The sequence below is a fragment of the Gopherus evgoodei genome, chromosome 3 (genome assembly GCF_007399415.2).
Source record: "Gopherus evgoodei ecotype Sinaloan lineage chromosome 3, rGopEvg1_v1.p, whole genome shotgun sequence".
In the NCBI taxonomy this organism is placed as follows: domain Eukaryota; kingdom Metazoa; phylum Chordata; order Testudines; family Testudinidae; genus Gopherus; species Gopherus evgoodei.
In genome coordinates, this window is record NC_044324.1 from 81160574 (window position 1) to 81176193 (window position 15620).

Here is a 15620-nt window from a genome sequence, read left to right on the forward strand (position 1 = left end):
CTGTCTGGTTTGGCCAATGTTGTTTTTTTTGCTACAACTACAGATGACCTTGTTCACTTGTTAAACTCCCAGTGTTAATGGAAGTTGCATGGTAACACCTTGATTTTGTAAACACTGAGGATGCACATGAGCAGCTTTACGCACATGTGTAGAAGTACTCATGTGCCTAACATTACTCATGTGGGTCAGTGTTTGCAGGATCATGTTCATAGACCAAGGGTTGCATATGACTATGTTTTGGTTATGCAACATATACACATAGCCAATAGAGGTTGTTTAGAAAAAATACACATTTAAATTCATTATAGTATTTGGAAATCTATTCATTTACATGTGAGATGTACCTTGCTGGAACTAAGACATTTTCTCATAGCTGCAACTCATATTAGTTGATAACAATAGGCAGTGTAAATCCTTATGGTTGCATTCTTCTTAGTTCTCTGAATTTGCAGCACAAAGTTACTCAAATTGGTGTACTAAGCTACCTATGCGTCTAGTACAATATTTTCAAATATCCATAAAAGAAATAAAAATACAATAGAAAAGACAGCCTTTTCCTTTTTACCCCATAAGTTACCGACATTGACAGACTTCCCATTTCAGAAATTAAAGGACTAGCTTTTATCAAATAGATCAGAGTATTTAAAGTAATTATTTGTAAAAGCTCATCAGGGCAGGAACTGTCTCTTCATATATGTATGCATAATACCTAGAGCAACAGGGTTCTGATCCTGAAAGGGGTCCCTGGATATAATCACAATATAAATAATATAGTTAACAATAATGGACTCCTTGTACTAGAGTTGTGGTAGCTGATTCTCTTTTGCCTCACCTACTGCCCCTCCCCCCATGCAGTAAAGATGTAGTTTTATGTAAAACTAGCTGCACTGAGTTCTTCCTATTACTATTTCAACAACTCAGCTTTAAGATGCTAAGATTTCTTTTTTCACTGCAGCATAGTGTTAAAAACGAGCTGTCACATAAATACCTACAAGTACCTTCAAAATGCTCACTGAATTGCTGCTCTGTGAAATCATCCTGAAAAGTAACGTTCTCCCAAGGCACCTGATATTATAGCATGAGCCAATCAACATTTCACACCATTAACATGCCATTCCCAGAAGTGCCTCTTTGGTCCAGTGATGGATACAAAACAGTGTTGACCATAAGGTATTTGTCAACAGTGTGTCACCCTCTGAATAAATGTGGATCTTTATTTGGCAGATGAAATATTGCTGGATACAAGAGCTCCACTGCAGTTTTCCATTGCCAGGGCTATTATTTCCTCGCCTTATGTGCTACTTGCTCTAGGGAACAAAGGAATCCTTCTAAACAGGGTTTGGAAAAAGATATATGCATTGCTGATATCTGAAGACTGTAACAACAAGTCAGAACAAAACATGCAAAGCAATTTACAAAACAAAATTCAAAAGCCATTTTTAGTAGTACTTTGTAGGTATATTGCATATCAGCAAACAAAGGCATGCAGTGTGGTCTTTAGCTATAGGCATAGTTTGACTTCTATATTTGGAGGGGCAGCTCCAGTCAGGCCAATGGGACTGCACTGAGGGGGGCAAATTCTGCACCTGCTTGCATTTTAGGGGGAGAGGAGCAATGCCCCCTGGCTCCTCTAGCTATGCCCATGTCTTTAGCATGAGTTTCATTTCTTAATCTTTAACTCCTTTTTACTTACAGGGTTGGGCCATCCTCCTCTACCTTTATCTTGAAATATGTTAAACAATGATATAAATATATAGCAATGAAAGGTAGATTTTTCTGATCATATGCTTTCTCTCCTCTTCACTATTATATATCACTGATTGTTCATATTTCTCCCTTTTTATTATTGTTGTCATATTAATCACTACTGGATTTTTTGTCTTTAATGTCTTTAAAATGTAAATACAATTAAGAGAGAGAGATCAGGTAAATAAAATACTTTTTTTTTCCCCAAGAGACAAAACACTACTACTCAGCTCTGCATATATGAAAATCAAGCTGAATTAAACCTAACTTAGCACAACATGGTAAATTTGCAGATGCATATATGCACTACACAGAATTACAAGAACTCCAATTAAAAAAAAATACAGTAAATCAGAACCACACTGTCTGAGCATTAAAAGCTCTCAACCATTCACCCATTATTAATGTCTGGCAGTAAATTCTTTCTAAGTAACTGTCACTGAGAAAACCTCTCTCTTAAGCTAACATTCCACCATCTTTAAATCACAACATCTCTTGTTAACAGCTGCTAAACAGTGAGTATACAACACTAAGAACTGTGCTTTTCAACTGATCGGAAAATGAGCATAACAGTGAGAAGCAGCAGTTTAGTGTTATTTTATTATTTTACATTGAATTGCTTCAACTATTTAACAAGGAAAATAGAATACAATAGAACCTCATTTGAAAACAAAAATACACAAGCAGGCAGCAACAGAGAAAAAAATAAAAAGCAAATACCGTACAGTACTGTGTTAAACGTAAGCTACTAAAAAAATAAAGGGAAAGTTTAAAAATTTTTTTGATAAGGTAAGGAAATTAATCCTGTGCTTGTTTCATTTAAATTAAGATGGTTAAAAGCAGCATTTTTCTTCTGCATAGTAAAGTTTCAAAGCTATATTAAGTCAATGTTCATTTGTAAACTTTTGAAAGAGCAACCATAATGTTTTGTTCAGAGTTGTGAACAACATCAATTCCTAAGGTGTTCATAACTCTGAGATTCTACTGTAAATGTTTGGGCTGTCAATTAATAGCAGTTAACTTACATGATTAATGCAAAACAAATTAACTGTGTTTAAAAAATAGTCACAATTAATCACAAACCAATTTAAATGTATTATAAATATTTTGGGATGTTTTTCTAAATTTTCAAACATATTGATTTCAGTTACAACACAGAATACAAAGTGTACAACTTTACTGTGGTGCCAGGAGATGTGTGGAAATGTAACATCTAAAGGAAAGGGGGTAGAAAGTCTCATGACGTTCTCAGAAGTATCTTCAGACTTAGCAATGTTGCAAAGTATGCTCCTCCCAGCCCCAGCCTCCAAACTTTTCCGATCCTGGCCTTGACCACATCCCACATAATCCCCTCCCTTTTATGTGGTGTAGCGCACCCTACCCTCCTGGCATTTAAGGAATGTGAGCGTCTGCATTCTGACTGCCTCCTACCAGTATGCACTTGGTGGGTAAATTGGTTTATAGACTGAGAAATAAAAACAAGACTTAAACATGTCTTGGCAAGATACAATGGAATAAAGTAAACTCTTCCCTTCATTGTATTCCCTAAAGGCTTGATCCTGCAGACACTTATGCACATAAGTAACTTTACATATGTGAAACATTCCAATGAACCCTGATGGATTACTCATGTGCCTAAAAGTTTGCATGTTCTTACCTTCATTTGCTAAAACTGACAATCTATTTAGCAAGAATCTCTATAGCCCTCCAAGCTTACTAATTTAAATAAATATTTTAAAATGAAAATAAACCCCTACAGTTAATATATAAACAAAATCAAAGAACCCAAAACAAGAGTGCTAATATCTGAATATATCTGTCTTTTTTTATTTGTGAGCAAAAATGATGATGCAAGGGGTAAAGCAGAATTCTGGGGGTCAGAACTTGCGGATTTTAGTCATAGCTTTGTCATTAATTAGCTGCACAATCTTGAGAAAGTCACTTAACCTTTCAGTATCTCAGTTTATCCTTCTGTATAATGAGGATACTCATGCTTATCTGCCTACCTCACAGTGGTGGTGTCAGAATTAATTATAAAATGCTTTAAGATCCTCAGGTAAAAGGTGATATATAAATGTAAAGTATAATGGCTTGATCCTCCTCTCACATACATTGGTATCACAATGGGGTAGTTCCGTTGACTTCAGTGAGGATACACCATATTTACACCTCGACAGAAAGGCGAAAATGAGGCCCTTATTGTTCATGATTTTCTAAAATACCTTCTGTGACTTTATCAGAACAAAAATAATGTATTCTCATCATCTTCAGCTTGGAAGAGTTGTGCTTGGCACAGGATCAGAATGGAGGGGAAAGGTAGCTGTATGCCATTACCAGGGGCTGACTTAGTCCATATCTTAATACACACTAGGGACTGCCAGATCATATCAGCATTCCAGCTATACCAGCTATACCCCAACACCCCCTATTCCCCCAATACAACCCTTGAGGTCTATAGCCCACCGTACACTGCTTAAAGATTTCCTTTACACTATGAATCCTTAGCTGGTCACTTGAGTCTGCTCTGTGCTGGCCAGACAGTGCCAAGCAGACTTAGTGAAAGTTAGGAACTCTCCCAAAGTTTGTCTGCCCACCTCAAAGGGAGAATAATATTCTTCTGAGGGAAAAAAAATCATGAATCTACTCATCCAATACTAAAGCAGAGCATTTTTCCATCATCAAAATTCAAATTTACTCTGTTCTTTGAAAGGTAATTTGAAAAGCTGTTACCTGACATGAACACAAACACATTTTAGTTGAGTTCTTGACCCTTTTTTCACTTCAAAGCATTCTAAAAGAAAGTCTCTTAATCTGAATTAATTTAAACCAAATCCGAGGAATGCTCCAATACTCCTGTCTGAGTGTGTACATATATATCTCAATATAAGCATCTAGGGCAATCTAATGAATGATGCAAAACCATATTTCTTTAATTTTTTAATAAAAGTATTGAATGTGGACAGAATGCTAGATACACAAGTTTATGCCTCTCTTAAAGTGACAACTAGCCTGGATGACCTCACCTTCAGTTTCTCATAAACCCATCATAAATACATACAAACTACAGGAGGACTGTGGATTATGAAACATTTTTAAAGTGCTACATACTTGATAATTAGTATTAATATTAGAATAACTATTTATAATAAATCAACCAGTGGAGGAGGCGAAACCCATAACTTTGCCTAACACACATGCCACATAGCTACTGGGAGGTAGTAAAACAAATCATTGCAATATATACACCCTGGGGCAGCTGAACAGGGATTTTTATTGTATGACAAGTTCAGATTGAATCTTACTGCTATTCAAGAACATCTATCAAAAAGCATTAAGGAAAACGAAATTAGAGCGCTTCGCAATATGTAGGTGAACAAATAGTTTGCTGTGAGTTCACATCTCAGAACTACCAGCTGCTTCCTTTTTTATCCTGGAATTGATATTGACTGGCAAGACATTCACTTCAGGGGATTTACTACCTGACACTAATAAATCTGGGTAGTAGCCATGTAAGCTGCTCTACTTCATAATGTGGTCATCCCTGCCCACATGAGCTTTGGGTTCTACTGGTCCCTGTTGGTAGTACCTGATAAGGGCCCCTGCTTGAGTAACAAGCTACGGCAGTGTTCCTCAGTGGTGGGTGAAGGTTGGTGACCCATGACTGTGGGTGTGTGGACCACATAGGGTGGAAGAAGAGCTCAGTCTTAGTAATGGTCATCCATGCCCTCAGGAACCAATTGCATCTGGTGGATGACTTTTTGGGAAGGGGGATGGTGTCCCCCATAATAAAAGTTCTCTACATTTACACAATCCAAATTGGGCAGAATGAAATGAAAGGGCAACCAGCCATAACAGATTATGACAACAGCACTGTGATTAAAGCCCCTGTTATCCCAATTCTGGGAGGAGGGGCATGTTCTGCACATATGGAACAGGCATGACCTAAACCCCCATTAGCAGACATGCCAAACCCCCACAAAAAATGCAGAAATTGGGCTTGTTTATGGCTTAATTGGCTTATGAGTTGCTTGTTTTTGGTTTGTAGCTTGTTTTGATTGGCTCACGGCAAGCAGAGCAAGGGGGGCAAGCAGGGGCAAGGGAGGGAGAGAGTCAGGGGTGCACAGCAGGCCCACCACAGTCCCAGACTGTACGCCAGGGGGATCTAGTGACATAGAGCATTGGGGTTCTTAGGGACTGGCTTGTTTTGGCCTTGTTTTTAAATGAGATTAGCTTGATTTTTCACTTATTGTGAAAGTCAGGGTGCTTATTTACCACATGAGAGTTGGCAACTGTGCCCCTTAGGGAAAGTGTAGCCCCAATGACCCCAACTTCCTGGAAGTCCAAACGAGATCTTCTCGGTGCATTCTGTGTTACCACATAGAATGTGTTAACATTGAATGGCACTGGGTACAAGACATGTCATCAAAGAACTCAACCTTTACAAGATCATAATCACCAGCATCAGAGGCCTGTCTGTCACACAGTAATCAAGTTTCTGTGGAAGCAGCAACCTTCCTCCATCCTGTGGCCCATACTGAACTGAAAGTGAGGCATTTGTTATTAGACAACCTCTAGCACAAACTTTAGTCACATGAAACCCTGTCTCTCCACACTTATTCTATGGTCAGTTTCATCATCCTGGACTCCTATCTGTCATTGTGACCTACGTGTCAACAGAAGATGCATCCACTATGGAAAAAAGATGCGTTTTTCCACCAACTAGCAGCAAAAATCCAGTCAGCTCTGCCACATGACACATTGCTGGTGCTTGGAGATTTCAATGCTCAGACTGGCTGCAATTGAACTGAGTATGAAACCATGATAGATCACTTTGCTTTGGGTTCCCCAAATGACAATGCCACCCAGTGTTTGACATTTTGTACCACTGCGGGGTCATCTGTTATAGGCTCCTGGTTTAACCATCTTAATCACCATCGCTTGACCTGGATTTCAAACAGAGGTTATGTCATGGAGGAAATTGACTACATCCTCATCAGAAATTGTCCTATAGTGAAATCTCACTGGGTCTTTGGTAGTGCAGAATCACTAGCAAACTCAGATCTCCAGTCATACACTCTGGCTTTCACCAGCCTTGGTGATCACTTGCAGGGTGACACTTTGTTTAAGATCTGCTTGATCACACATGCCTAATCAGGGATATGTGGTTTTGAGTGTGCTAATTATACATGATTGTAGAATGAATGGAAGGAAGGACAGACTGGTTGGTAACTGGTCTCACGGTAAAAGGGGGAGGGGAGATACAGTTATAGGGGGGAATTTGGGCTAGGAAAGTTAGGTCAGGGAAATTAAAATAAAATCTTCAGACTCAAACAATTTTCAGGTTAAAGAATGAAAATTATATCATGCTGAATAGTATTTTTGGTTTAGTGAGCAGAGAGACCTACCAATGGCACAACACTTTCAATTAAAAATAACAATCTGCTTCTCTTTTTCTCATAGCTAATACAATTACATTCTATACAATAAATACCAATTGCCTTAACACTAATTTAATAAGAAAAATAGATTTTAGAGCTGAGGTCATAGGTATATGCTTTCTACAAGAAATGCACCTTATGGAGGAATATAGTAAATACATCAAAGGTTCCATGCTCCTTACGTTTCTCCAAGAACATCACATAAAAAAGGAATTGCCTTTTTTATATACCTATATACCTTTTATATACATATACCTTTCTAATTAAAGACAATATATATAGGTAATGTAAGCAGATGTCTAATAATAAAGAATAGAGCTGGTGATAGAATGCTAATGTTAGGAAATATTTATATCCCTAATTAAGGTCAAATTCCTTTTTTTCAGAAAATTCTCTCAGATAGTAGAAGGTTTTAGAGGAGATACTTTATTATCAGAGTGATTATATGGTATTATAGACCTGAGGTTATATAGGTCTGATAGCAGTAGATAAAAGATAGAAAATGAAGCACAGAATGAATCTCTCTAATGAAGAAACATGATTTGTATAACTTCTGGAGGTGTATTAATCCAAAAGAAAAAGCTTATTCTTTCTTTCCAATATCCCATAGACTATATCTGAGAATTGATATGATTCTAATCTCTAGATCTTTGCTTAATATAGCAGTGTCAGCAGAGCAAGGTTGCATCTCCTTGTCAGATCAGGAATAAGTCTGGTTTATTAGAAACTGGGAAGACACACCTAAACAAAAAAATGGAGATTAAATATTCCTACTTTTTTCTGACCCCAAAATAATTCAAGATACCATATCAAAAAGGAAATTGACTAATAATTTAAAGAAAACAATGCTGACTAGATTAAAGGAAAAAAACCATCAGAGAAGTGATTAAGGGTAGTTTAATTATCAAAAAATGCTGAATTCAAAAAGAAATGCAAATGTTACTCAATGAGTCAAAGAATTAAAAAAAATATGTCAGAAAAATCAATCACATTAAATATATTAACCATTAATAGAGGTCAGAGTCAAGTTAGGTTTGCTACAGCAGAAAAAGCTAAACAGGCAATCAGATGTACACTCTTCCCCCTTCCCCCCAAAACTATTATGAAAAGGATACCAGAAATGATAGATTATTTTAAGTTTTTTAGTCTGTTAACTAGTAAAGTAAAATTATACCTCCAGTCTGGAAAGCTCCAAATGAGTTGGCAACTGGCCCAAAAGGTATATGCAAGGCTTTTGCAACCTTCTATAGGGGTTTCACTCCCTATAGTCAGTTGACCATAAGATGACAAAGGAATGCATAGTTAAAGTTAACATACTAAAGCTAGAACACCCAGACCTAGAAGCCCTGCAGGAAGATATTAAAAACAGAGGATGTCCTAGAGGTTATTGAATCCCTTAAAAATGGTAAATCCCCTGATCCTGAGGGATTACCTACAGAGTTTTTTAGATCACAGCTAAGACAACAAATAACAAATGTCATCGGAAAAATATCAAAAGAAAAAAGGATTCTGAATACTTAGAAAGAAGCACAAATTGTAGTTATCCTAAAACTCCTGGTAATGATTCATGCAATTCGGGCTTTTACAAGGCCGTCTTTTTACTAAATCAAGATGCAAAAATTTATGCTTCAGTCCTAGAAAATAGACTGAAAAAATACCTAGATATAGTTACAGAGACTGATAGGATGTATATTAAACAGGTAGATATTATTCAGAGTTTTAGACCATATCTTCTTTACAACTCTACCGATGAGCCACATCTGTTTTTATCATTAGATGCAGAAAAAGCTTTTGACAGAATAAATGGATTCTCTAGAAACATTTGGTTTAGGCCCTAGATTTCAAACTTGGATTTCTGTTTTATATTCCAACCCATACACTATTGTGAGAGTAAACAGATAACACAAAAATTCCCCCATTTTTAGAGGCACAAGCCAAGAACGTCCATTATCACTCTTCTTTTTGCCATGGTAATAGAGTCCATATACCCAGCCCATCAGAAATAATCCTAATATGATCAGAATTACAAAAGCAAACAGGGAACACAAATTAACCTTCTGTGCAGACAATGTCTTGGTATTTGTTACAAATCCAACTCACACACCACTAGAACTGCAAGAGGAAATCTTAAATTTTGGCAAAATGTCAGGATTAAAAATAAATCATGGCAAGTTAGAGCTCCTGGATGTAGGTCTGGGCTCTGAGCTACCAAACAATATAAAAGATAATTACAAGTAAAAATGGGTAATTACTTCCATGAAATACATGAGATATATATTTCTAAAAAGTGGCAAGACATATATTAAATTATACTCCTTTGATTAAGAAAATCAAAACAGATCTGAACAATTGGTCAAAATAAGATTTCATGGTTAAGCAGAATGGTGGGAGTTAAAATGAATATATTAACCCAAATAAAATCCTTTCTTAGTTTTAGTCCAGGGAAATCTCTTAGATCAATGGTAATCCATGATAAACAAATCATTTGTGGAAGGAAGTAAACCCAGGGTGAAGCAATCTACTTTACAAAGGCCATGGCTAAAAGGAGGATTGGCTTTACCAAATATTAAGCACTATTATCAAGCTAGTGAGATCAGAAACTTCGTGTACTGGATAACATCAAAAACTAGTAAGCACTGGGTGGAGACAGAACAAGCTCATTGTCATGCAATAAAACACCTTATGATCCTGGGATAAAGAAATCCTATGGCCCAAAATCAACATAACTGCCCTTTTATGAAAGCAACAATAGAAATTTGGGATAATTTATTTAGAAAGCCAGCCCCTACCCATCACCCCTAATGCCCATAATAGATAATACAGAATTGAACCCCAATATAAGACTGCAAAGTTTTGATATTTGTAAGGGTATTTACACATTTTACAATTTATAAGTATATCAAAATTTGGCCAGTTGTGACAGGGAAAAGTCAGCCCTCCTGTTGTTTTGGGTCTGAGGCCTTTTCCCCTGTAGGCCTCAGGCCTTTAGCTAAGAGCAAAACTTAGAGCTTTTCCTTAGCTTGTTTGTCTGTACGAAGGGCATGCAGAGACTGAAAGATAAGAACAAGGCCCAAAGAAGGGGAAATGAATATGGAAAAGGGAACTAGGTCATATGACAGAGGGTCCCCATGCATGTCAACTTGCAATAGCTGCTTTTGCATAACCTGACTGCAAGGAAGGGGTTGTTAGAACAGTCAAACCGCAGACTTGACTGGCAAAGACAATAACAGGAAAAACCGAGTATGGGAAAATTGATCGGTCAGCTTACTTTTGATCAGCATTATATTCCAAATAAGGCAATTAACATGTGTAACCAGCGTGCTACGTTTTGCGGTTTTAACCTTTATAATCATGGTAAAATTTGTAGTAAGCAGAGCAGCTTACCTCTTGCATGAGGTCATGCTGTCTCTCCCTGCATATATGCTTGTATCAAAATAAAGGAGCCTCACACTGTCTGATCCAAAATCAACCGCGTGATCAATTTTCCACAACAATTTGGGGGCTCGTCTGGGATGTATGTGGGATTGGGTAATCCACCAGGACATAGGGGAGGTGAGACCACCCAATGGGCCTAACTGGTTTTGGATTGGCGCCCCTGAAATAACACCTGATATTTGGATAGGATTAGGTAATCAGTGGACTCTCTGGCTGTTAGAACCCCCTCAGCTCCAGTGTATTCGAAAGCTCAAGTCAGGAGAAATTGTCACTACTAAGGATCACATTTGTTGGGAGGGTAATGGGCAAATAACAACCATTCCTGCACAGCAACTCATCCAGGCAAATGATAGCTGTGTGTACATCAACGGCACTATTGGGCGGGACATACTCTTTAATCTGGCCACTACTACAGGGAATCACATTATTCACTGGCCTGCCGATAAAACCGTGCAAGTAACCCTCTGGTTTCAAGTGCCCTTTGATTGGACCGCCCTGGTACCTGATCAGTTTTATCGGTGGAGACAATACATTTAGATCACTTGATGTAATAAAATTACACACAAAAGACACCAAAATCCAGTATATCAACAGCTATAATTAAAATATTTTTCAACCTACCCTTACAAAAAAGCTAAACTGACACAGAAAATAGATGAAATTTTAAAAGCTACTCACTACATCCATGAAATACTGTGACTCATAAACCACTTAGTGCCAAGTGATTGGGGGCGGGGTTTACAAGAATATCCTGAACCTAGTATATACATTCTGATTCACCAAAGAATGCCATGTGAGATCTTAAGTGAAAGCCAGGATCATGATGGTCATTAATATCACTGTGAAATGTATGCACTGATACTATGTATAGAATAATGGTGGTATACTGAAAATGTGTTTTAAAATCTGTATCAAGGCTGAGTTGACAAACAGTTGTTCTGTCAGTCAAGACTTATTTATTTACCTATCTGCTGACATGTAAATTATACATTATAAGGCAAAACAATGGCTGCACATCTATATAGGAACCCACCAGGGGTATGAAATCAACAGGGAAAAAACAGGATATAGGAAAAACAAGAGATAGGGTGGTGGTTGTTGTTGTTTTTACTGTCTTCAGGAACATACAATGAACTTTAGGGATATAAGTATAAGGCAAGGGGACAGAGAGACACCCCTTTATCCAGCACCTAGGAAATAAATGGACAGCGCATTTAAATTCATTAAAATGGGATCTCAACCAGGCTTGGCTGAAATGAGGCAAAGGACATTTTGAGTGAGAAAATTCTTTAGACAGAAGGTTATCTTGTTAAGGTTCAATCTCTATAAAGCAGATGTGGTGGGCAACTTGCAGCCTGCGTCACTTCCTGCTGCTCCCATTGGCCAGGAATGGTGAGCCACTGGGAGCTGCGGGCAGCCTTGCCTGCAGACGGTCAAGGTAAACGAACTGTCATTGAGTCATAGAATATTAGGGTTTGAAGGGACCTCAGGAGGTCATCTAGTCCAATCCCCTGCTCAAAGCAGGACCAATCCTCAACTAAATCATCCCAGCCAGGGCTTTGTCAAGCCTGACCTTAACAACCTCTAAGGAAGGAGATTCCACCACCTCACTAGATAACCCATTCCAGTGCTTCACCACGCTCTTAGTTAAAAAGTTTTTCCTAATATCCAACCTAAACCTCTCTCACTGCAACTTGAGACCATTACTCCTTGTTCTGTCATCTGGTACTGCTGACAACAGTCTAGATCATCCTCTTTGGAACCGCCTTTCAGGTGGTTCAAAGCAGCTATCAAATCCCCCCTTCATTCTTCTCTTCTGCAGACTAAACAATCCCAGTTCCCTCAGCCTCTCCTCATAAGTTATGTGCTCCAGCCCCCTATTCATTTTTGTTGCCCTCTGCTGGACCCTTTCCAATTTTTTCACATCCTTCTTGTAGTGTGGGACCCAAAAATGGACACAGTACTCCAGATGAGGCCTCACCAATGTCAAATAGAGGGGAATGATCATGTCCCTCTATCTGCTGGCAATGCCCCTACTTATATAGCCCAAAATACTGTTAGCCTTCTTGGCAACAAAGGCACACTGTCGACTCATATCCCGCTTCTCATCCACTGTAACCCCTAGTCTTTTTCTGCAGAACTGCTTCCTAGCCATTCGGTGCCTAGTCTGTAGCAGTGCATGGGGTTCTTCCATCCTAAGTGCAGGACTCTGCACTTGTCCTTGTTGAACCTCATCAGATTTCTTTTGGCTCAATCCTCTAATTTATCTAGGCCCCTCTGTATCCTATCCCTACCCTCCAGCATATCTACAGCTCCTCTCAGTTTAGTGTCATCTGCAAACCTGCTGATTGCGTAGTACATGCCATCCTCCAGATCATTAATGTCAGCAGGTTACCCTGATGGGCTGCGTGCAGCCCATGGGTAGAAGGTTGCCCACCACTGCTATAAATTGTATTATGATTTGGTTTTATATGTAATCCATTTGTTTCCATTTTCCTTACTCATTATATTTTGACTCAAATCTTTGATGATAAACTTATGGTTGTTTTCACTATATCTCAGTGCTGTAGTGTTATACAAGGAGCTAAATCATTCAATCTGGTGTGTACACTGTTTCCTTGGGGATAGCAGACCTGGTATTTCTGTGAGTGTTCAATAGATAAGGGGTTAGATCAGGGATTGACAACCTTTGGCACGTGACCCATCAGGGAAAGCTGCCGGTGGGCCGGGACGCTTTGTTTACCTGCAGCAACTGCAGATTTGGCCAATTGCAGCTCCCATTGGCTGTGGTTCATTCTAGCTCAATGGGGGTTGCAGGAAGTGGCGCGTGCCGAGGGATGTGCTGGCAGCCACTTCCCACAGCCCCTACTGTCCTGGAACGACGAACCGCGGCCAATGGAAGCTGCGATCTGCCAAACCTACTGATGCTGCAGGTAAACAAACAGTCCCGGCCCACCAGCGAATTTCCCTGACAGGTTGTGTGTCAAAGTTTACTGATCCCTGGGCTAGATGCTAGCAGGGAATGCATCAAAGGGCCTCTGGAGCTGGGGTACACCTATTGTGAACATGCAAGGCAAAGTAAGGTCTGGCATAGCCCAGAAGAGATGGTGGCTAACACACTGGTGGAGTCAAGGAGCTCACACCCAGCAAAACACAAGCAAGTGTCTCTCTTTCTGGAGACAAGGGGGTAACAAGGTGACTTGCAGTCCTAGGTAGCCTGAGAACAATCACACACACACACACACACAAAGGCTTTCTCTCCATTCTGTACAAAGTCAAACTATAACTCAGAGGAAATAACTATTTTCATGCAAAGGTGGAACGTTGATGTAGGCATAAGCACCAGAACTGAAGAATCGGAGAACATATGGAGCAATGGTCCCCACGCCTCAATAAACCCATTAATAAAAGAAAACTCTTAAAATTCATTATCAATTGTATCTAACTCCTCTTTAAATTAAACAATTGTATGGTTCCAGAAATGGGCAAATGCTAGAGAGATTCGTGGACATGCACCAAGTTAAAACATTTTGGAAAGCTGTGGAGTCTCCATAAGGGAGACAAAAGGGTGTCAGCTGTCAGATAACTCCATAGCCTTTTTTTTAAATTATCCCAAAAATTCTGCATCTAGTAAAAGTCAGAAAGAATGTATTATTCCTCTTCTAGTTGGTGCTAGAATTAGGTGGTGGAAGAGGAATGACTCCTCTAAATCTATTGTCTGGTATCAAAAAAATGTGTGAAATTCTGGAACTAGAAAAATTAACTCATCAAAGCAGAGAGTTTTACAGGGGAGAAGGAAAAAAATATACCTACTTAGAAATCTGGTGGTATATTTTGGAATTTGCTGGAAAAGCATCATCACCCTTCAACAAACCTCATAGTTTGAGAGCTTTTATACTAAGGAAGGGAGAAACTCCTTTACAATAATCTAAGGTAAATTCAATATTAAGATATTAAAATGAGGAAAATAGATGGGAAGAAGAAAAGCTTAATATTGTCTAGAGCTTTGATAGGACAACTGACAAACAAAATACACATATACATGTAGAACAGATACTTGCACATAAAAATGAGATAAAAGGCTTAACTGATACTATCAACTGAAAAGACTGAAGAGGAACATGAAGAGTAGAAAAATATCAACTACAATATGTGCTCAATATCCCAAGGCTGAAGAAAGTGACTGGTAGCTGGTCTTGTCAATACAGCTTTGTGGACTTCCATAGACCAATTTATAATTGTGCATAATACTAAGTTTCTCTCTATTTAGGGTATAAAACAAGTGCTGTAAGATCAGTTATAAAATAAATATTTTTAATAGCACTCACGTGCACATGCATGCACAGACACACTAAAAATATGAAAAGCCAGAATTATGATATCTTAACTTTAAACCTATGTCTGTTAGATACACTAAAGTATTAATTTATTTCACTGTAATTTACAGTCCCTGCCCTTTGTTCTGGAAACCTTTTCTAATCTAAAATAAAAACCGCACAACACAAATGTCTAGTGTAAATTGTAAACTTTAAATTGGATTGTCCAAATAAACTACAATAAAAGTTGTCAATGAAACAAAATTGGCAGCATCTCACAACAAAAACCCCCTCTCCTTCGGTCCCAGAACTCCCACCCACCCCTCAATACCCAAGATAAAACAAGGGTTTTGCACCATAACCAAAAAACACCTACCAATCAATGAAATGGGAACCTATGGATGCAAACTATTTCCTGAGCTGAAAACTCTTTGCGTGAAATGCCTTCCAAGCGTCTCCTCCCTTGGGTTGGAACTCCATCTCAGACATCTCCACTAATGGCCACTATCGTGGTATCTCAAATGGGAAGAGGCAGTCTCTTAGATAACTGAATCAGTTATCATTTCGGACTTTATTGATGAAAACCAATACCTTGCAATATGCCTCAAAATTAACGGGCAGACTGCAGATCTCACAGCAGCAATGTAATGTGCTTTCAGTGTGAAGCACTGCTTCAGAGAGGGCC